General features: G+C 43.3%; 1 long non-coding RNA gene across 1 annotated transcript; it reads right to left on the reverse strand.

Moving 5' to 3' along the window:
• Nucleotides 1–16,011: 16,011 nt before the first annotated feature.
• LOC125944484 (uncharacterized) lies at nt 16,012–21,769 on the reverse strand. Its single transcript, XR_007466232.1, has 3 exons — nt 21,499–21,769; nt 20,735–20,844; nt 16,012–16,206 (listed from the first exon to the last, which is right to left on the reverse strand). It is a non-coding gene; the product is annotated as an uncharacterized LOC125944484 (long non-coding RNA).
• Between the last annotated feature and the right edge of the window lie 332 nt (nt 21,770–22,101).

Here is a 22,101-nt window from a genome sequence, read left to right on the forward strand (position 1 = left end):
GCCGTTGGCCATTACGATTACAGGAGTACACGTTCTCGGTAGTGTACAAATCTGGCAAGTTACACAATGACGCCGATTGCCTCTCCCGCCATCCCGTTGAACCACTCGACTCCACTGAAACAGACCCCGACACCTATGTCTTGGCGATAACAGACTTCACCCATGTGGCCGACGAACAACGTGGAGATCCATCGTTGCTCTCTCTTATTTATCGTCTGCAATCCGGCACTGTCGACCCTTCCCTCAACATGTTATTACTTCAGGATAACGTTCTTTACCGCCGCAACATGCACCCCGACGGCGCAGAACTCCTGCTCGTTGTCCGGCATCATCTGCGCAGGGATGTCCTCATCCAGTTTCATGACGCCCCCACTTCCGGGCACTTAGGCGTCTCCAGAACTTATGATCGCATACGACGACGCTTTTTCTGGAAGGGCCTTTATCGGTCCGCTGGTCTCCTTCAGCCAATTAACGTTCCAGCCGAGCCATGTTATCGAGTGGGCCTGGACTTGCTGAGTCCCTTTCCACTTTCCACGAAAGGCAACAAATGTATTGCAGTCGCTACGGAATATACCACTCGATTTGCAATTACTCGAGCGTGGCCGACCAGCTGCGCCACACACGTAGCCGACTTCCTACTGTACGACGTCATCCTCCTACATGGTGCTCCACGTCACCTACTCACAGGTCGCGGTCGCTGCTTCCTGTCTCGTGTGGTTGACGATCTACTTCGATCATGTGCTACTCATCACAACTTCACGACCTCATATCACCCTCAAACTAATGGACTCACCGAACGGTTAAACCGTACAATGACCGACATGCTTTCCATGTACGTTTCCGATGACCACCATGATTGGGACGTTGCGCTCCCGTTCGTCACATTTGCATACAACTCATCGCGTCAAGAAACTGCCGGCTACTCACCCTTCTATCTTCTCTTTGGTCGCCATCCCTTACTACCCCTTGACACCTTGCTCCCTTCTGATCCGGCATCCACGTCCACGACTTCCTATGCGCAAGATGTCATAACGCGTGCGCTCGTCGCGCGCACAGTAGCCCGCGCTCGGCTCACATCATTGCAGACCGCACAAAAGGCCATCTACGATCGTCGACAGCAGGATACTGATTTTCCACCGGGCTCTCGTCCTTCTCGGGCTCCCATCTCGTCGTGTCGGCCTGTGTGAAAAGTTAATGTCGCGGTACGTCGGACCCTACCGCGTGCTGCGCCAGGTGACTCCTGTCACCTATGAGATATCTCCCAAGGCATCCACCTCATCGACTGCCGCACCGCGAAGTGACATCGTACATGTTTCCCGCCTCAAACTTTACAACTGTGATAATCCATTTTGATCACAAGAAGCACCGGGACGGTGCTTCATCGGCCGGGGATAATGTCACGAGCAATGGCAAAGACAAAGACATTGTAGTGGGGCTGGGTCAGAGGCTCTCTTGCCGGACTGAAAAACCTGCTGGAACCTGTGCGCTCTGTGCAGTCTTGACTAGGCAAGCGCTAGCCGTTCACGGTTAATTAAATACTCTCCGTAACAATATCATTAATTTTTCATTGATTCCCCGCATGCACGCCTAAGTTCATTTTTTTCTCGTATAAAGATAAAACATATTCGTTTTTAAGCCTTGATGCAGAAATACCACAATCAAGCAATCAATAAATAAATTGTTCCTCCTAATAAAATATCATTTCCCAAGAGTACTTTTCAGCAATAATTCGATTACTATTTACCAACTCGCTTAAGGGATTCTGTGTATAAAATGGATGTGTCTACATTTATGCCATTTTAGTGAGCGGATTTAGACTTGGACAAATACAGCTTGTGGCCTTAGAATTTTGGTCTTGTACAGTTTGCGCTTGCCAATAAAAACATTTTCGCTCACAATTCCTTAGTCACACCAAAAGTAAAAGAACACTGACTGTCAGGGGTAATTTTAATATCGTAATTGTGGCACTACTGAAAATTTTGTCGCAATAAAGTTATGTCACTCAGACTATTTGTTCACAAACCTTTTATTGTCTTATGATTACTCCGTTTACAAAAGTCGCGCCGCCTAATTCTCTTTTATGATTTCTATGTACGTGCCATACCTTATGTATCGTGGTTCTTCTATGAAGACAACTTTCTGTGATATATATATATATATATATATATATATATATATAAGCTTCGTTTGTGTATCAACAGCGTATAACACTGCGGGGGCTTACACTTATGCAACAATTTTCTTCCTTAACCCCCCTGTGTATTATGTTTGTTACACGGGTCATGTTATTTATCCCTACCCGAGCATGTCGTTGCCCCAATGTCATCAAGTGCATCCCATAGCAACAGCTAAAATTTAAATTATAATGCTAACTCTGGGAAGAAATAAGTGCACGATAACGTACAAAATGAGGCAAATATTTATAATAACGCACAAATACGTACCAAATAAGACGAATCTATCAAGTTTATTTTGGTTTCGTGCTGTTCCCGGAATAAAGCAGAAAATCCACTGTGTAATCGCCTCTTGGTCTACTATGTTACTTTTCGTGTAAAGGCTACGAAAGAGCAACTCCATAAGGTTTTTGGAAAATGTCGCTATAGCTGCAGTATTGCAACAGTGAAGCTCTGTTCTTAAAACGATTTCATATGTGCGATTTTCTAGCAAGCAATAATAGCCTGTTGCATTATTTACTGTGGCCACATAGCGAATTGAGCATTGCCAATACACAGGTAGACTACTCTGGCAAACATTAACAGAATAATACAACTGAAGCACCATGAGTAGCTTGCGCCTTCTCTTACGAACAGTTTGATAGAACTAGTTGTTTTTTTCTGAATATGGATCCAGAGTTTTGTCCCACACCGGACCGTCTAGACGACGATCGCTGTGAAAAATCAGATGCTCTCAGCTCTCCACCGGCAACTTCACGAAGCGCCATATAAAGCCGAACGTTAGACGAGAAAGTGTACAGTGGTCATATGTTTAAATGCGTAAGCATTTATATGCCTACCTAACGAGGAAACTCGTCCCTCCGTCACGTAACACGAATCATAAGGAAATTAATGTATAAAACAAAATACACTCGAAAGGAAAAAATCGGGAGCCCCTCTCAAGTCGAGGAAATAGTGGTTAGCGAAGCTCGTCGTGTTTCTTCGGTCTTGCTCAGAAGGAATTGCACTGACGAGTACCACGTTGTGCTCCAACCACACCCCGTCACAAGCACTGCAGCTGGCTCAGAAGTTCCGGTTAAGAAGCACGCACTGAAACCTCGCCGTCGCACCGGGGAAGTTGGCGCAAGCGATGCCGAGGCGTGCGGCACCGCTTTCGGGTTCTTGGAGCACAAGACGACGCTGACTTTATTTATGTATTTATTTATTTATGTATTTATTTATTTATTTTATTTATTTACAGTACCCTCAGGGCCCATAAAGGCGTTACAGAGGGGGTGAGTACAATAAACGATAACAAAACAACATGGTCAAACAATTAGTAGTATTTATAGTGATAAACTCAAAATATGATCAGTTATTGCAAACTTGAAAGATGATGCCTCCTCGATGCAGGCGATGGAGAGGGGAAGATGGTTCCACACGGCACTGGTTTTTGGCAGAAATGAATCGGAGAAAACATTTGTGCGACAGAAAGGAATGAACACTTTAAATCGCGACGACATGTACGAAGGTTCTGAAATAAATTTTTGTTTAAGTGAGTTATTTTGATAAAAGATTTTTTGAAAAAGGCAGAGACGGGAAATCTTTCTTCGAAGCTGCAAATAACAAGGCCAAGGTTTGACTTCATTAAAGAAACGCTAGCTGTGTGAGAATAGTTTGATAGGATGAAACGTGCTGACCTGTTCTGAACTGACTCAATGGTGTCTGCTAATGTTTTTTGACCAGGGTCCCAGACAGATGACGCATACTCTAGCTTCGGTCTAATTAGTGTTTTGTGGAGCAGTAACTTCAAATGGGATGGGACTTTAGAAAAATTCCTGCGAACGCAGCCAAGAGATCTGTTTGCATTGTTAGTGATGTGTTCAATGTGCGCATGCCACGAAAGGTTACTGTTTAGCTGAATTAATTCCAAGATATTTAAAGGAAGTCCACGTTGGTTTCATTGATAATATAGCCGAAAAGAGTGGGTGAGTTTGACCAACGCGAGACAGACATAATTTTGAATTTAGTCGGATTTAGGAACATTAGCCATTGTGAGCACCACCTTGAAATGTTATCTAGATCTGACTGAAGCGTAAATTTATCATGCTGATTAGTTATTTCACGGTATAGAACGCAATCGTCGGCAAAAAGTTTAATAGAACTATTAATTACGGCAGGCAGGTTGTTTATATAAATTAGGAATAGTAATGGTTCCAAGACAGAGCCTTGAGGAACACCTGACTTCGCGGCGCAGTGTGGGGATGCAGAATCGTTAGATGTTACAAATTGGCTACGGTTGTTTAGAAAACATTCTATCCATTTCAGAATATTAGGATCAATATTAAGAGTACTAAGTTTAAGAAGCAATAAGCGATGAGACACCCTGTCAAACGCTTTCGCCAAATCTAGAAAGATACAGTCAATGACCTGGCATTTGTCTAAAGAGGAAGAAATGTTGTCTATAAACGATATTAGTTGCGTTTCGCAGGAGTAGTTTTTTGCGATACCCATGCTGAGATGAAGTGAAGAAAGAGTTGGACTCCAGAAATGAGACAAGATTGGAAAACATGACGTGTTCAAGGATTTTGCGAGGGACGCTGGTAAGTGAAATGGGTCTGCAATTGAGAGGAGAATGCGGGTTACCTGATTTCAACAGAGGGACCACCTTCCCCACCTTCCAGTCTGCGGGCAAAGTTGAGCACTGAATAGATTCGGTAGCTTTCAGCTCAATATCCCGCTTCCGGAACTTGGGATCGGCGGCTCTTTGCTGACGTTTGGCCTCAACACCGCGCTCCTGCAAGTCGGAGACCGCGGCTCTTCGCTGAGGTTTCGCCTGGAGATCTGAAGCCCTCACGTTAGAATCGGCACGTTGATGACGAGCCCTTTCCCGAGCGCGTTCGCGGCGCTGTTGCTCAAACAACGACTGCTCGTCGGTAGAACGCACCACTCGGACCTTCTCATCCGGGCCAGGAGATGAAGCTTCCTATACCTCCAATTGGTTCTCGTATAGCAGACGCTCAGCCGACGCTAGCGCCAAGGCGCACTTCAGTGTGGCCCTAGCGGACGGATGACGGTATACTACGGCCATAGAGAAAGAAAAAAAAGTTAAAGAGTGGACACTCCCATAGACCCCGGCGGCCCAATCGACTCTAGCGCACCTGGTGGTTGGTGAGAGCAACTGGCCTGCGCTTCCCGTTTCGGTTTCACTGGCGCGAATTTTGGATTACTGTGCGCAACCGACGTTTGGCTATGGCGAAAGTTAATGATTTCAGACCACTTTTCTCTGCCCAAATAGCAATGCTATTTTTTGTCGTTTTGATTTAGCGATTCCCTATTTGTTTTAGCTCAAAGCTATGCGTGCGAATTGAGGTCATGACGTAATCTTTATTTCGACTAAGTTATAATAGAAAGATATGCAGGTAATCATAATTCACTACGGCTTTATTCATCGCGCTTTTCTTTTGGAACAAGCGGTCAATCTATTTATCAATCAAAGAGACAGAGTACCCGCAATGTTTTTATTCCAAGGCAAGGTAGAAGCTGAGCATATAAAAAGCACAAAATGAGAAGAACATCGCACAGAAATGCAAAGTAGACAACAAATGCATCTAGACTTACAAATAAATTCTAACAAATAGAGTGAGAACACAGACAACGCACACATCGCTAGAGTTGGCAGTAGTCGACAAGCTGGTGAAGAATGACGCACTGGGCAAGTGGGTAAGGATCTATATGGATCTATGGCAAAAACTCAGCGCACAAAGTTGATAAAGAAGGAAGAAGTGACGTATACACAGCAATAAAGTCCCGAGTCACGACTCAGGTTAACAGAAGTAATGCACAGAAAAGAAAAAGCGTACAGAAACCACATGACACAATATATCAGAAAAGCAAAAATACAGTGTGTTGGCTGTTCTTAAGAGCAACTTGCCCAAAATGAGAAAAAAAAGCGAACTTGATGCTTCAACGTTGCCTGTTCGTCCTCGGAAAGGTAGGGCAGCTTGCCCACAATGTGAAAGACAGACTTTATGCTACAACACTTGCAGACCTGTTGCCTCTTATGTGTCGCTCTCATCAAAAACTTAGAGCCCAAGTTACTTGCGTCTGGGCGTTGCTGTGACGCTTCCAAGTTGAAATAGATGGTAGTCATCACTTATCCAAAATTGTGGACCTTAATTGGTGCTACAAAGCGGTATCAGAGGGCTAACAGCCGAAGAAAACCACTTTCGCTCATTATTTTTCAAAAAGGCTGCACAAAGTGCATTATCACTGTCATTGTTTTTCACAAATACTGTACACAGTGCGTTATCACTGTCATCATTTTTTACAAAGGCTGTACATATTGCGTTATCACTCTCATTGTTTTTCACAAAGGCTGTACATAGTGCCTTATCACTGTCATTATTTTTCACAAAGGCTGTACACAGTGCGTTAACACTGTCATTATTTTTCACAAAGGCTGTACACAGTGCGCTATGACTCACAAGCTATGATAATAAAGGGGCAGCGTCCGCAACCCCATCAACAGCTGCAGTTTTGGACAATCTTATGAAAAGTTTTGATGGGCGTGGTGAGGAGGTGGACGAGAAGCTAATATACGAAAGGCATGAAAATGTGAACCATGCCCACTTCATACTGTGTTCCTTACCCGCTTGAATATATTTCAACATGCGCTTTTGCTATCGTTATATTACTTGAGCTGGAGAGATAAAGGGCACATAGTGACCGACGACCCACACTAACGTGCAGAGTTCGCCCGCATATGCTACAAAAATACAGAGAGGCTACCAAGCGTAATTTCTTTTTAAGGTCATACTCTTCATAGTGGGTAAACAAAAGAATGGACATAACGAAGGAGTGGTTAGTCCCGTTGAACTTGATAGAGGGCCATAATGAGGTCTGATGTAACGAAGTAATGACTATAACAAAGCTATTGCAGGATTCGGTTCAACTTGAATGCTTTTGTGTAAATCAGCCGCTAATTGCTAAGCTTTGAACTTGTCAAGCTGTATACCTGAAATTGAAGACTGGAACCTAACCCTATCTAAGTTTCGGTTCACAAAACGCACATGCCAACATAAACGAACCCGGCAAAACATTTTCAGAAACTTCTCGCGACACCCAGCAGAGCAGAAATGAAAATCGCCAACACTTGAGAGATGGTGATACAAAACATCAGACACTTTCAGGTGATGTGCAGTGGCCTCAATAATGGCAAGAAAGTGACATTTAAGTTGTACGTATTCAAAAGCTGCTTCCGATGGCACAGTTAGATTTCCGAAAAGTTTGAGGGGGACGTGGTATGCTTTGAGCATTGTGAAATACTGATGGGTCCCCTTTAGTGTCTCGCGGTCGTCTATCAATATCTGTGGGCAACTGCAAGTATCACGTGCATTCCGAAGAAAGTATTTGATGAGAAAACCAGCTATATAATATGTAGCGGAGTCATCAATAATATGGGAGTGAATGTTGGTCGCAAGTTCAGAGAGATCGTCTAGAGCGGGAAAGTCGTCAGGCTGTGGCTGTGCACACTCCTCATTATCCACAAGAGACGCACTAGCGAGGGAGAATGGCGAGAGCTCCTGAAGGAGGTCACATTCATCATCCTCGACATTTCCGTATTCTGACAGTTTGAAGAGTTTTCTTATGCAGATGTGCTTCAGGCCACAAATAAATTGTGCTACATTGGGGTTGGTGTTGCAACCTTGCTTTTGCCTTATGTGGCCAAATATGTTCTTCAGAGGATCCTGTTGAAGTCTGCGTGTTAGCAGGTATTCAAAATTGTAATTTTTGGAGAGGTCGTCCCACAGTTGACAAATAGCCTGAATTGTGATTTGCCAACCAACGACGGTTTGTGGTTGACGCCTGCCATCAAACGTCCATGATGCAATCCAGGGAGGCTGGCCTCGAAGGAAGTCAATCAGCTCTGAATCCTCTTTCACGATTGCATGCCGGAGCTTTTGCGAAGTTTTCTTTTTACTCGAGCTGTTCAAGGCATCGAAAATCCCGTCCATACGATCACAAAATTGTGCTGTAGTGATGGCCGAGGCAGGCAGCACTTTCGCATACACCAATCCCGTGATAGCAATCGAAACTGATGCACTGAGGACCTGCGTTGCTCTGCTGACCTTCATATTAGAAAAAGGTTTCTGATGAATGTGCCTTTCAGTCAGCTTTGGAGCCAATCGCAACCGCAACTCATGTGAGGATTGGTAAAGGCTTACAATGTGGGACCAGTCAACGATGTCATCCCCAATATATAACTTGTGTGCTTGCACATTATTGCGCGTTGTTTTAATTAAATGTGGAATATCAAAGATGAAATATACCCGCTCACCATTAACTTCAAAAAAAGGCTTTGCTACAGTCACTCTTAGTTGGTTAGCGAGACTTACATTTGAACTGCCTTGGTCACAAATGACTGCTTTCACTGCAATGTTAATGCTCCTAAGCTCCACAATGAGTGACACCAGCAGGTTATGCATAACAGATGATGGTGTTGATGTGTGCCCTATAGTAAAAGCAACCGGTTGAACCCACTTTTTCGAAACACCAACAAGAAGAACTACCATTGCTCGATCAGCAATGGTTGAAGTGCGATCAGTGCCATCATCTGTAAAACCCTGGACAATGTCCCGTGCAGCATCATAACACAAATTCTTTTTGAGTGCTATTTCATCGAAAACTAAAGCACACACTCGGTCCCGTTCATTCCAAGCTTGAGTATTTGTTGCAATGGAAGAAATGATTCCTGGAATTGTGCCTGGAGTCATCTTTACATTGGCTAGCCACCTCCTTAATGAACGCCGGGAGGGCAAAGAAAAATATGGAGCCAGAAATCGGTATGCTCGCGGACCACGGAAGTTTAAGTGAAGAGCAAATTTCTTGAACCACACGGGAAACCGCTTGCCCTTGCCTTTGGGCCTCAAGCGAACATGTGCAGAAAGAAGTTTAAAAACCTCCTCGGTGACGTGCGGTCGGATAATGCCAAGGGCCTTTGAAGTCGATGACGGTGCTCGGTGAGGCTGCCTCAGCAGTCTTTTGATAGTTTTCCGCTGTGCTGCTACTTTGGCTTGCAGACGTCGAATAGTTTGCTTGTATTTCTTTGATGAAGACCTTGCAGCTGACACACAGGAAAGCACTGCAATAAACAAAAATTGATTTAAAAGCGAACAGCAACTAATCCCGTACGAGCGCTTTCTTCGCTTCTTTTTTACCCAAGGTGCCCAACTTTCTGTGGTGCAAAGTTTTCGATTCCACAAATTGAAAAAAAAAACATTAACAATGGCACCCTAATAATGAAAATCACTGAGAGCCCACCATGACATTTTATTGGTGCTAGTTTGCTCAGAATGTCCTAAACATAAAATTGCACATTGAAAACAGCTGCAATAACAGCATAATCACCATTTGCTGTAGGGCACTCAGGCGTGGAGCTGTTGGAGGACACATCTTCTGGAGAGTCTTCCCTATTGAAAAAAATGTGAACGAGAATGTACGAGAAATAGTGTACGCGATTATTGCTCCGTAGACTGTGCGAGAAACTCGTTCAGTCTGCGAGAACTCGTTGAGTCTACGAGAACCTCGTACAGTCTACGCAGCAATCATCGCGTACATTTCTCGCACACGTGTACGAGATCGCGTTCTTGTCACTGAACGAGATTCTCGTACATTATGAACGAGTTCGTTTCTACGAGCTGAGTGCGTACAAAATGACGAGCTTGTACAACCTGCGAGAGTATGCACCCTGAAAAAGATACGCACCTCATATTCATATTTAGTATAATAATGCAAATACAATTCTTGTAAATACAAGTGTTCATGCATGAACACTTGTGCTGACCTTACTGCAGTGTTGTGTTGCTGTAATGGTTTGTTCAGAAATCTACAGTAAAGAGTTATGTTGAGGTGAAAAAAAAAGTCAGGTGAGGTAATGGTTTGTACTTGTTAATAAACAAGTACACGTTACACAGGTTCTTCAGCACACCTATTCAAGCTTACATTAATAGTGAAGTCCTCCGATTTTAAGCAAGAGCACGTCACACATCTCGCAAGCGTTGTTTATTGGACCTTGTAATGGTACTTGAATACACCCAGTCTGTTGACAGAAGACCACTGGAATGTGTTGCTTGAGTGAGAGATTGCCGCGCACCTGAAAAAGTAAACAAAAGCCAACAGTTTTTTTTTCACACATGCAATAAGATAACACATAGGCAAAAGCAGTTTAGCTGACATTCACACAGGTAAGAATGCTTTAGCATTCAGAACATGCGATACTGAACAAAATTTATTAAAAATAAGTGGTTTCCTGCAATGCTTATGACTCCTAAGGAAATGTGCATTATAGTGTCGTAGAATAACCTGTTACATTAGCAGATCACTGAAACAAGTGTTATTACAGTAAAAAAGGCATTACTTGAGTAATAATAATTAGTAGTACTGAAGCAACATAAGTAACATGCATAAAATCTACTTTTAGAGAGCAGCATCAACAGGTCGAGCTAATTAAATTACTTGGAAACTGCTATTCTACCAGCAAAACTAAAAATCGTGGTGGCGTAGTGGCTTTGGCATTGCACTGCTAAGCCGAATGGCGCAGGATAAAATACCATGCACAACGGCCACATTTTGATGGCAACAAAGTGCAACAACACCCCCATAAGGTGCATTGGGCACATACCCCCGGTGTTCAAAGTTAATCCAGAGTTCCCCACTACAGTGTCCCCCATAATCATATTGTGCAGAAGGACTTGGTGTTAGGCAAGTTGCTGTTTGCTGAACGACATAGCGCAAAGGCACAAATACACAGAAGATACACAGACACACGTCACAGGCGCTACTAACAACTTTATTTGAAGCACAGCGAGATACAGTATATGTACTCCTCACAACGCGCAGGCGCACCAGCTACTTCGGGCAGAGCACAGAGGGTGATTATCAGGGCTAACACGATCATTTTGAAGATCTAAAGAAAGCAAGTTCCACATCATGAAAACAATATACCGTAATTACTCGAATCTAGGCCGACTCCGATTCTAAGCCGACCCCCCAAAAGTTCAAAGTCCGAAAAAAAAAAAACTTACCTCGAATGTAGGCCGAACGAAAAAGCGAGGACAGCATTCGCAAAATGAAACAGCATTTATTAAATTTGAACATGCTGAGCTCATTCTATGTCACCATCGCTGCTAGCCTCGTCGCTATCTTCCTTACTGCTGACATCTTCAAACAGTGCGCTATATTCAGTACCATCCAGCGCATTAGAGATGCTGCATTTTTGGAAGGAGCGCATGTTGCGGCGCACGAAAAAACCATCTCCCGTGGCCCCCTCCAACGACAGACCGATGGCGAAGTTCCGCCCGGTTTGAACGTTTGACGATGCTTCTACGGCTAGCACAACTACCGTATTTACTCGATTCTCACGCTTCCTCGATTGTAACGCGCACCCGTTTTCCGTGAGGAAAAATTTGGAAAAATAGATTTCCTCCCGATGCACTGATGTTGCGATGAATAAAAACAGTCGCAGTTTCGCCCGAAAGGCGATGCATCGAATGCGGTAGAAAATTAGTAGACCGCTATTAACAAGCACGGTGTCACGCGCGCTCAAGCAAACATGAACACACCTCGCTCGTTGACCGCGGAAACGAACTGTCAAAACGCTGGAGACGAAGCGCGCCTTCGTGCTAGCATGCCTCTCGCTTCAACACGGCGAAAACACGGCGCGCGGCGGACTTTACCAGTCGCAGATTGCTTTCAAGATAGGGCCAAGCCTGATCGTATCGCCGGAGTGGATCGTCGCAGATTACGTCCTGCTTCGGTCCACTGAAACCGTTCCGCATTGCTTTGCTGGCGAAAATCCTCTCCTTCTGTTTGCGCCAGTCCCGCTCGCAAGTTTCGGATTCTCCGAACGCCCGTGATGCGGCCCGATTTCCGTCCGTCTCCGCACAGATATCACGTTCCTTTTAAATGCGGCATCATGATGAACTCGGTACTTCATGCTGATAGATCGAGCAGACGCTGAGAACGTGAAGACAGACGGTAGACTATTGCCTAAGCACGTGTACTGCAGCACATGGAGGAAGCTTCCGCATGCTACGGTAGCTAGGCACGACGCGCGTGCGAGGCGGCCATTTTGAAATGCCGACGCAGATTTAGGGTCGTATTGAAAGCGCGCGTTAGATTCGAGTAAATACAGTATTCGTTTAGAAAGCGGCACTATAGTGGCATCGCCCATTTAGTGCCATTACGATAACGCCACACCGCGCGCCGATGCTGCACCATACCGATACTACCGATACGACGCAGGTCAAAATGGCGACGTCGCTCGTGTACTTCAGCTGGCTACTGGCGCGGCTAGTAGCGGCTGCGATACTGACTTTTCTAGATGGCGCTAACTATGCACCATATTTATCAGTTCCAGTAAAAAACTGGCGCGCTTTTTAAAATCCTCGAATCTAAGCCGACCCTAGAGTTTCGTATGTGATTATTTGAAAAAAACTATCGGCCTAGATTCGAATAAATACGGTAGGTCAACTTTCACAAGCACTACTTTTTTTCTTTTATGTAAAATGCTTCCAACAGCTCACGTACTGTTTTATCTTTAGTTCTGCCCAGGATCTTCCCATCATGAAATCTCGCACGACAAGGACAGGCTTTACATTGTGCTGAAAGATGCGCATTCAAGTATTTCGTCGTGTTGTTAGCATGCTCCATGATTCGATCATTGATGCAGCGGCCAGTTTGTCCTACATAGGACTTTCCACAAGACAGTGGGATTTCATAAACCCCTCTGGTAGCACATCGCCAGTAAGGTGTGACGTGTTGTACTTGGCAGCCTACCTTAGATCTGCCAATTATGTGGGGACACAGTTGGGCCAGCATATTGGGAAAAGAGAACACTACAAAAGCGGGCACACTGGTGAATGAGGCCAGAGCTGGTGAGCCGAGTGGCCCAAGAACGCAAGTTGTACCGTATGTGCATAAGTTGAGCCACAATTTAAAGAAAGTGGCGAACAGGCATGGAGTGCCTCTATTGTTCTCTGTTCCCAATAGGCTGGCCCGAACGTGTCCCCGCATAATGGGCAGATCTAAGGTAAGCTGCCAAGTACAACATGTAACACCTTACGGGCAATGTGGTCCCGGTGTGGTTTATGAAATCCCACTGCCTTGTGGAAAGTCCTATGTTGGACAAACTGGCTGCTGCATCAATGATTGAATGAGGGAGCATGCTAAAAACATGACGACAGACTTGAATGCGCATCTATCAGCAAAAAGAAAAGCCTGCCCTTGTCGTGCGAGATTTTATGATGTGAAGATCCCAGGCAGAAGTAAAGATAAAATTGCATGTAAGCTACTCAAAGCGTTTTACATAAAAAAGTAGTGCTTGTGTAAGTCAGACCTCTGTTGTTTTGTACGACGCGGAACTTGCTTTCTTTAGATCTTCAAAATGATTGTGTTAGCACGAATAATCGCCCTCTGTTGTCTTCCCGAAGTGGCTAGTGCGCCTGTGCATTTGGAAGAGTATATATACAGTATCCTGTTGTGTTTCGAATTAAGTTATTAGCAGCACCTGTGACATGTTTTCGTATATCATCTGTGTATTTGCGCCTTTGCCCTACAATATGTCGTTCAGCAATCATATTGAGGTTTTGACAAATAAAACCCAAAAATTTTATTTAAAGCAAATAGTACTGCATAAGGCCAAATGCTTATATAGAATCATCTGACAGCAGCTACGTTTAACAAAATTTAATACTTTCTAAAACAAGAAACTTTCAGATGGTTTGAGCAAAAATCTACTTATACCAAAATTATTGTCATTAATTTTATATGGCCCATTCCGCCTTACTTTCTTTTTAACCAAAATTATATATGCAGTGCAGGTGCTCCCCACACCTAAAGAAATTTTCACCGTTCCTTAAAGTGCGTGGTTTTGTTTCAAATGACAACACAAGTATGCTTTGCGATTGTTAGCCAATGAAATGGTTGTCAAACTCCTTGAAATCACGGACTCCTGGACAGGATAACTAGTCACATTAGGCACGCTTTCATCAGTTTTTGTCCACAAAATCAAGCAAGTAAAACATTACCCTGAGTCTGCAACTGTTAATGCGTTCTGTTTGGTAATGATAATTTTATGGTCATTGACCCAAGCCAAGCCAAAAAAGCTCCCTTTCTGGAGCCGAGACAGGTTCCTGAATTACACCATGGAAGGTAAGCTCGTGGGCCCTTCTGCTTCAGAAAGAGCTTACTGCGGGCACGTTACACGATGCAGCTTACTTTTGTCAGTGTTGGGTGAAGTGCCAGTGTTGAAGTTGTCTTTTGCGCAGAATGGCAGTTTCAGGTTTAGTGGGCTTGTAGGAAGACAAGCTCAAGATAACTTCCTGGTTTGAACAGGCTGTTTTGGTTATAATACATCAAGCTTTCTTGTGACTGCCCGCACAGGTGGTCCGTTAGTCTCGCTGTGAAGTTGACATTCAGCTGTATGTCCCAGAAGACCCGAATAATGGTCTGCTCTAGTTCACACGCTCTTGATTTTCTGTCAGCACTCTTGAACTCTTGCTGCCAGTAATTTCTTCCCAGCTGGCCGAATTATCTCGAGGCCCCACGCTGACACTACCGATGCTTTCAAGTGTAGACTTTTCAGGATAAGGTTCTTTGCAGGACGGTGGCACTTACAGATTTCTATTCTGGACGCGAGTGAGACGAACCAGTAAGTCTTGGTAACAATGTTTTGTACATAAGTTCTGTAGAAGGTATTATCAAGGGTTCGACGAAAATTCATTTAGCCAGGTAACGACTATGAAGTTGTGGTGAATGACCAAGTGCTTATCATCGTGTTAGTGACGACACAATTTTTCGTAAAACGTTTAACTCCAACAGGACTACACACAAGATGTAACCAAGACTTGCCGGTTCATTTCACTCAGGTCTTGAATAGCCACCTGTAAGTGCCACCTTTTTTTAAACCACACTTGCAAAGCCAGGAGTCTTATCCTGAAAAGTCTTCAATTGAAGACATCAGTAGTGTCAGTGTGGGGCCTCAGGATAATTCAGCAAGCCGAGAAGAAATTGCTAACAGTACAAGTAAATGTATGCCAACAGAAAATGAAGGGCTTGGAAGCCGATGTATTCTTCGCAAGGTGTCAACTACAGGGTCATTGTTCACGAGTTCCCGGATGCGTAACTCCATGCCAACTTCATGCCGACGCTAAGGAAACACCAGGGCAGGCAGTTGCAAGAAAAGAAATTCAGTGCTCTAAGAAAAATGCGGCCACTCAAACCATGAAAGTAATGTTTAACTTGTCTTCTTAGAACTACACTGAACCTAAACATGCTGTTTTGGGCAAGGGAACAAACATCAACACTGGTGCCTTGCCTGACTCTATGAGAGTCATCTGCGCCATGAATGGTGCCGTCAGTGCACTTCCTTCCGAAGATGAGGCCCGCACCCCCCCTGCACCGTCAGTGTGCTGTACAAATTTCAGAAGCACATCCCACAAGCTTGTCTGCCTAGCAAAGAAGCTGTGTGGGGCTCCAAAACCCATAGAACCAACGAACACAAACCCCAAACCTCGTCCCTTCAACTCTCGCTTTATATTGCTGTGCAAGCAGTAAAATTGGATAATGTTAGTAGTGTTCTGTCCTGTCACCTCCTTGCCTTTCCTATGAATTTTATGCTAAATAAGGCTTTTTCTTGGTGAAAGAGTGCTAGTTTAAGGCATAAACCAGCTCCATGGCAGTTTGCAATTAAGGAATGTAAACATTTGCTGAAAATAGGTCCATGAAGAATATTTCAAAAAGAGCACTTTAAAAAAACACACATGTGTATCACCAAGGCCAACCCTTGTGTCTTCTATCTCAACATATTTCTCAAAAGTCAAGCTCAAAACTGATATCCAGGTGCAAGCTCTCCATATCATATTACCTTGTCAATGATGAAGCAAAGCACGCTGGTGCCTGGATGTTGGGGGACCAACTCAGGCGTGGAGATCAGCACTGATCAGCAACACAGCACAGTCTGCTTACACTTTCTCTGCAGGCCCAGCCATACCTGCATAAATACAAGTGGGCTTAGTGTCACGTGAGTATAATATAAAAAGTGACACCGTGAACAAATCAATCCTTGTTCGATATATACATATGAAAAAATGTAGATATTCTCCATATAGCAAGCTTCACTTTGAGTAACAAATCCTGCACTATAAGAAAAATATGATGCATGAATCTATGCAAGAAAATTAATTGAAGATCCCTTTTTTTTGCCTCCCTCCTCCTCCTTGTGTATAGGTGGCAGTCAGGTTAAGTAAAGTAGGCCAGAAAGCCACATAGTGTAAGCAAAGGTGGTCACTTGGTGGGCCAATTCTGATACCATAGCACGACATGCATTCTGCAGGCACTGCAATGTTATAGCACCCATAAGCCTAGCAGCATTACCCAATAGGGCTAACCAATAAGTGTCCCCAGCAGCATAACTCAGCATGTCTACCAGGAGGCTTTCATTACACTTTGACAACTATCCTCCTACGGCTTGAGCCCAATTTTTGTCAACAGAAGACAAGCTTCTGCATCTGCACAAGGGCACTTTAAACAGTACCACAATAGCTTCCTACCTAATCCCACCTTTAAAATGGACATTGGTAAGTTCAGTACCATGTGTAGAACCAATCAAATTGTTTTGCAATCAAGTAAGCATCCCCTTTTCATACACACAAATATCAGCAACACTACTACTGCCATATGGACATTTTGTAGACAAAAACACCAAGCGCAAGAGCTGAAGCTTGGGCAAGTTGGTAACAGTTCATTTTGATGGTGTTCATGGCACACACATGCCAAAAGAATAAGCGACAGGCCGACAGTGAAAAATAACTGTCCTCTTTCACACTCTGTGTGTCCCTTATCTCCTTAGAAAGTGTGCACTGTGAATAGCATGGAAAGGAACATAAGAGATCAGATAATGCTACAATAGATAAAAGAAAACATGCTCTCCGATGCAACACGTCTTTAAGCAACTTAATTTTCAACCAACATCCTAAGCCTGCCGCGCTTAAAAAACTCACTGAAGTTGCTGTGTAAGACAACAGCTTGCTTTTACAAAAAATAGAGTTAAACTTATTCTATTATTTTTGCAAACTGGTGCTTCAGTACTGTGAAAAGGTGGTATTATTTTTGTGTAATAAAAAACCTAGTCAGCTACAGAGATCAGGCTTGATATAAATCTGCCGGTGAACACGGTAAATCAATATTTCCATGACTGTTGAGGTAAAAAGGATCGTTGACAAATTCCCAACACACTATGCATGTTTTGGAGCTGAGCCGTGCTCCCTTAAGGGCTGCAGAAGATAGCGCCAACCTTTCCCTTTCCCTCAAGAACCACTTATCATCATCATCATCATCAGACAGTGCTTTTCTACTGCAAGCATTTAACAGAGCCCCAGTGAATACAGTCTTATATAACTTATTGCAGGACATTTCAGATCCTCTTTATGGCTTCTTAGGGACTTGGGTAATGAAGAGTAAGTGCAGTGACATCTCTGAGCACCTCAAAGACAATACTGGTGATTACATGGCAACACAACTGCTGACATGCAAGATAACTTTCGGGCAGTGTTGTCTCATGCCACATCAATCAGACAAAACTTTAAAGGGACACTTAAGGGAAAAATAATTATTTGAGATGCATTATTGAATTACTCTTCCGCAAACCCAGAAAGACTGCAGTTATCCAAAAGTAGAGGCTTGATAAGCTAGAAAATACACAAGAACGATGTACAGGTGGTGAAACCACAATAAAGTTCCCACACCTGCTGGCTGTCTGCTAAGGCCTAGTTAATTTGTTTTTGGCAAAAACTGACTATATTGCATTCTAAAAGAGGCAAGAACTGAACTTAGCAATTTTGGAGCAAGTGTACTGAACCGCAACAGCCAAAATATACGAAAATACTCTGGAATGCATGATGTCCTCCAACGTACGATGTTTCGCCACAAAATTTGGCAGGAAATGCCACTTTAACCTTCATTTTCTTTTTGCAATAAATAACCTCTCATCACAAAACTAACACAAAAAGAAAGAATACATGATGCGTCTAAACTGTCTCCAAACAAAAAAATGTGTCCGGAGTCATTTTGTACACATTCAAACCACTTATTTTTGGCCTTGCTTAAAGTGCCTTTGTGTGTCATGCAACATGAAACTGAAAAACAGGATTCACTGTAAAGGGAGAAATAAATGGGGCTCGCCTAGCGTGACGTATCTGCACAGGCTTAAGAGAAGTGTGACTCCATGGTCTAAATGAAAAAATAAAAATAAAATCACACTTTGGGCGGGTCTCAGGTTATAGTACTACTCAAAATCTTGACAAGTGCTTATTCAGTCTGTACTTATCCCAAAAGCTTGGTAATGACATACGCCACTTTTGCACTAATGGTGTCTGCGCCAAAGGGGCTAAGGCTAAATGTTAGGTAGCCACACACATTTTAACAGTGAAATTCAAGTGCATTATGACTTTTGTCTGCCACTTTTAATAACATGTAATGGTCGATATAGCACATTGTGATCTAATTATTGTAGGTCAGCATGGCCTGAGCACGGCGTGCCTAAACACTTTTGTTAGGTGAGAAAGTATTGTTTCTGGTACTCTTTCGGGAAGCAGCCTATGCCTTATTCAGAACAAAAACCTTGTTTCCCTGAGAATGTCAGACAATCGCATATTTCAAATTGACCATTTGAAATGCACACAAAGTACAGCATGGTTTTGGGGGTCCCACTAACTATTGAAACGCACATCATCCAAGTTCAGCAGTCAACATAATAACTAAGCTTGTAGAAGTGCATATTAGCAAGTTGACAATAATAAGGAGAAGGTGAGAGAGATGGTCCCAACTATAAGAGAAGCAATAGCAGAGTTGAAGCTCCCTCCCATGTCAAATGCGGAAGGGCAAAGCATACCCAGCTTTCGGTTACACTCTCACCTGCGACCACTGCACCAGGCTGACTGACATGCGTAACCAGCAGTTTGTGATACCACATTATCAAACCTGCAATTTATGGGACATCAGAGATCAGCTTCAAGCTTGATGCTATGCTGCTCTAGGGATGTATTATGAACTGACTACATTTAAATGTTATGCTTCATGGTTTGTTGCAAGCTTCAGGAATTTACTTATTCATTTATAAACATACCTCATAGGCTCCAGCTGGAGTACTGCATAAGGTGGTAGGTAGAACATTGTGAGCCAAATAAAGAACATACAATAAAACAAGTAAAAAAAAATACTCTTTCACACTGTGGTTTCTTATCTGGCAGCTAGCTTATAAAAGTGAACAGAAACGTGTTCATGCTGGTAGTGCTTTAGAAGAATAAATAATAAGAGGTTAAACAGAAAATTCAAACACTTTCAAGCCACCTTTCGTGGTTTTTTCTTGCAACGTCCCTTTAGGAATGGGAATCAATGAACAGCCCCCCCCCCCCTCAAAAAAAAGAGAAAAAAAAGTGTAATACATGATTTTTGACTACTTAGAGAAATAAATCTAGGAACACAGAATCTGTGCAGGCATGTATGTAAGGAATTAAGTGCAGTAATATATGCAATAACTTGCAATGCCCTTCTGCTTTCGTCGGGCAACTCATAACAAGACATAAAAGGATATGTGTGCCTCAAAACACAGTTCCTAAAAAAATACGTCACTATACAGTCAGTAAGTAGCATATCATGCATATCTACTCAAGCCCCCAATTATACTTGACTCAGAGGAGGTTACTTAGGTATATTGATTAAACTGAAGGTAGGCGATATTTTAAAATATACAGTTCAAGTAGTACTCGAATATTATGTCGAAACTGGAAGTTATGAATATGGCATCTAAAGCAAAAGTGTTGTACGTTATGCCAAACCTGCCAGCCTGTGAACTTAATATTTTGCAAAAATCCTAGACACAATGCTGTGTTGGAAAGTCAGCATGTATTTTCTTAAAGTTTTCTCTCAGCGCCTACATTGTTCAATAGAGACACATTCATTAACCATTAACTTGGAACAGCAGAAACTGACAACATTGTTTTTATACCAGTGTGCTTTTTTCAGTGCTTTTGCTGTTGCCGATTTAGCCGGCTTTACGACCTTATCTCAATAAGCTCGTCTAATACGGGTGTCATACAGTGCACTTTTCATTGCGATCAAGCCCAATCCGGATCGAATTTCTCACTTGTGATTAGCTCTTTTGTGCAAGCTGCGCGAGGAAGCCAATTGCAGTAGCTAATTTTGTTCTGAATCGGGCTTGGTAGGAAGTGCCCCTCTGGTATACTCGTTAGGGATTTTGCATTGCTAATAAAGCAGCACAAGTGCCATCACAATTTATTGTTTTAGATGCAATTTTGTAATCTCATACCACCCCATTTTTCAAGATTCTTACAACATATTCCCAATAGAATTTCATTCTCATAACTCAATGCAACAATAGTAAAATTGCAGAACGAGTCCAAATTCGTAAATCTCACCAAAAGATTCAGGACCGATGGCACGTACGAATTATACCAACAGAACCTAGAACTCATAAGTGGCAGTGACTGTTTTGTACACACCTTGTCAAAGCAAGCAGATCAGATTCCTTGTCGGGCTGCTCAGACTGCATTTTGCCACAGGCTCCCATGTGGTGCAGAGATTGCATCCGTCTCACGAAATCGTGACATCCCTAAACAATAAGAAATGTTCAGTTTATTGCAATTACTGCTGAAACTGCAAACTTGTGCTTTAACAACACCGCGTTAAATTGTGAAAACACCTCAGCCAGCTACATGGTTGTGCAAATATCTCATTCTGACATCACGGGCAGTTATTTAACCTGTCAAATGGACGAAGACATACAGAACACTCAACACAAGAAACACAGGTTGTCTTGACAATATATAAGCAGAAAATTTTGCATACAAGCTAAAATGTGCTCGTGAGTCAGACAGAGCAATCCGGTGCCGTCTCGCGCAGATGTTAGCTGTGAAGACAACACGTCAACGTACTTCACCACATATACCATTTCTTGCTGAGAAATTACGTACAGAAGGAGTGACATTCGCGGCATCAATTTTTGTGCCCGTTCAGACTAAACGATACTCGGCGCTAGTGTATTTCATAACAGAAAGCAAAGAAACAATATATGAGCTCTTGGCAACATCCTATACTTGTCTGAGGGTAATTTTCATAAAACGTTTTGCTAAATGTGTACTACGGCATTAATAACAAACATTAGGAAATCACTTTTATAATTTATGTCGCTGTACTAATAATCTTGTGCTCCGCCTAACAAGGCACACTACACGAACTATAAAAATGCGCCAAGCGCCGGACTTACCTTTCGAGACATACTCGGAAAACGCTCCTTCGTGTCAGGTCCGGCGGCATCGACTGCACGAACTGTCCTTCCGGCATAAACACTGTTAAATTGTGGATGAACGTAATAGTACAATTTCCAACACATTCTTCCGTGCACTGTGAACCGCTGCGAGATCGGCGAGAGTACCAGAGGCTGCTAATGAGCCGGGAACAAAGAGCACGAATGGACCGAACTACGATAACCAACAACGCCGCACCGCACGAGAGATACAGCTAGCTAGCAGCGTTGCACAGGCCCAGGGGCTCAGCAATCGCTGATGCGCACAAAAAAGAGCACATTTTCTCTCGGCAAAGCGTAAATATGATTAAACTACCACATCGACCGTCCGCAAGGAAAATATTCATGCTGCGCTCACATACCGACAGCCCAACGTTTCTAGACTGGTAACATTTTGACAGCCGAACACGGGAAAATGCTGTCATTTCGTCAAGATAGAGGCACCGGAAGCTTTGCAAGAGCCGGATAAACGTCATGGCGGCCATATTGTTTACATTGTCGTCTATCGTTTTGTCGTCTCAGGCAACGTTGGTCTCTGGCTCCTCGGCACCACTGTATCGGCAC

This window comes from Dermacentor silvarum, chromosome 3 (genome assembly GCF_013339745.2).
Source record: "Dermacentor silvarum isolate Dsil-2018 chromosome 3, BIME_Dsil_1.4, whole genome shotgun sequence".
Taxonomy (NCBI): domain Eukaryota; kingdom Metazoa; phylum Arthropoda; class Arachnida; order Ixodida; family Ixodidae; genus Dermacentor; species Dermacentor silvarum.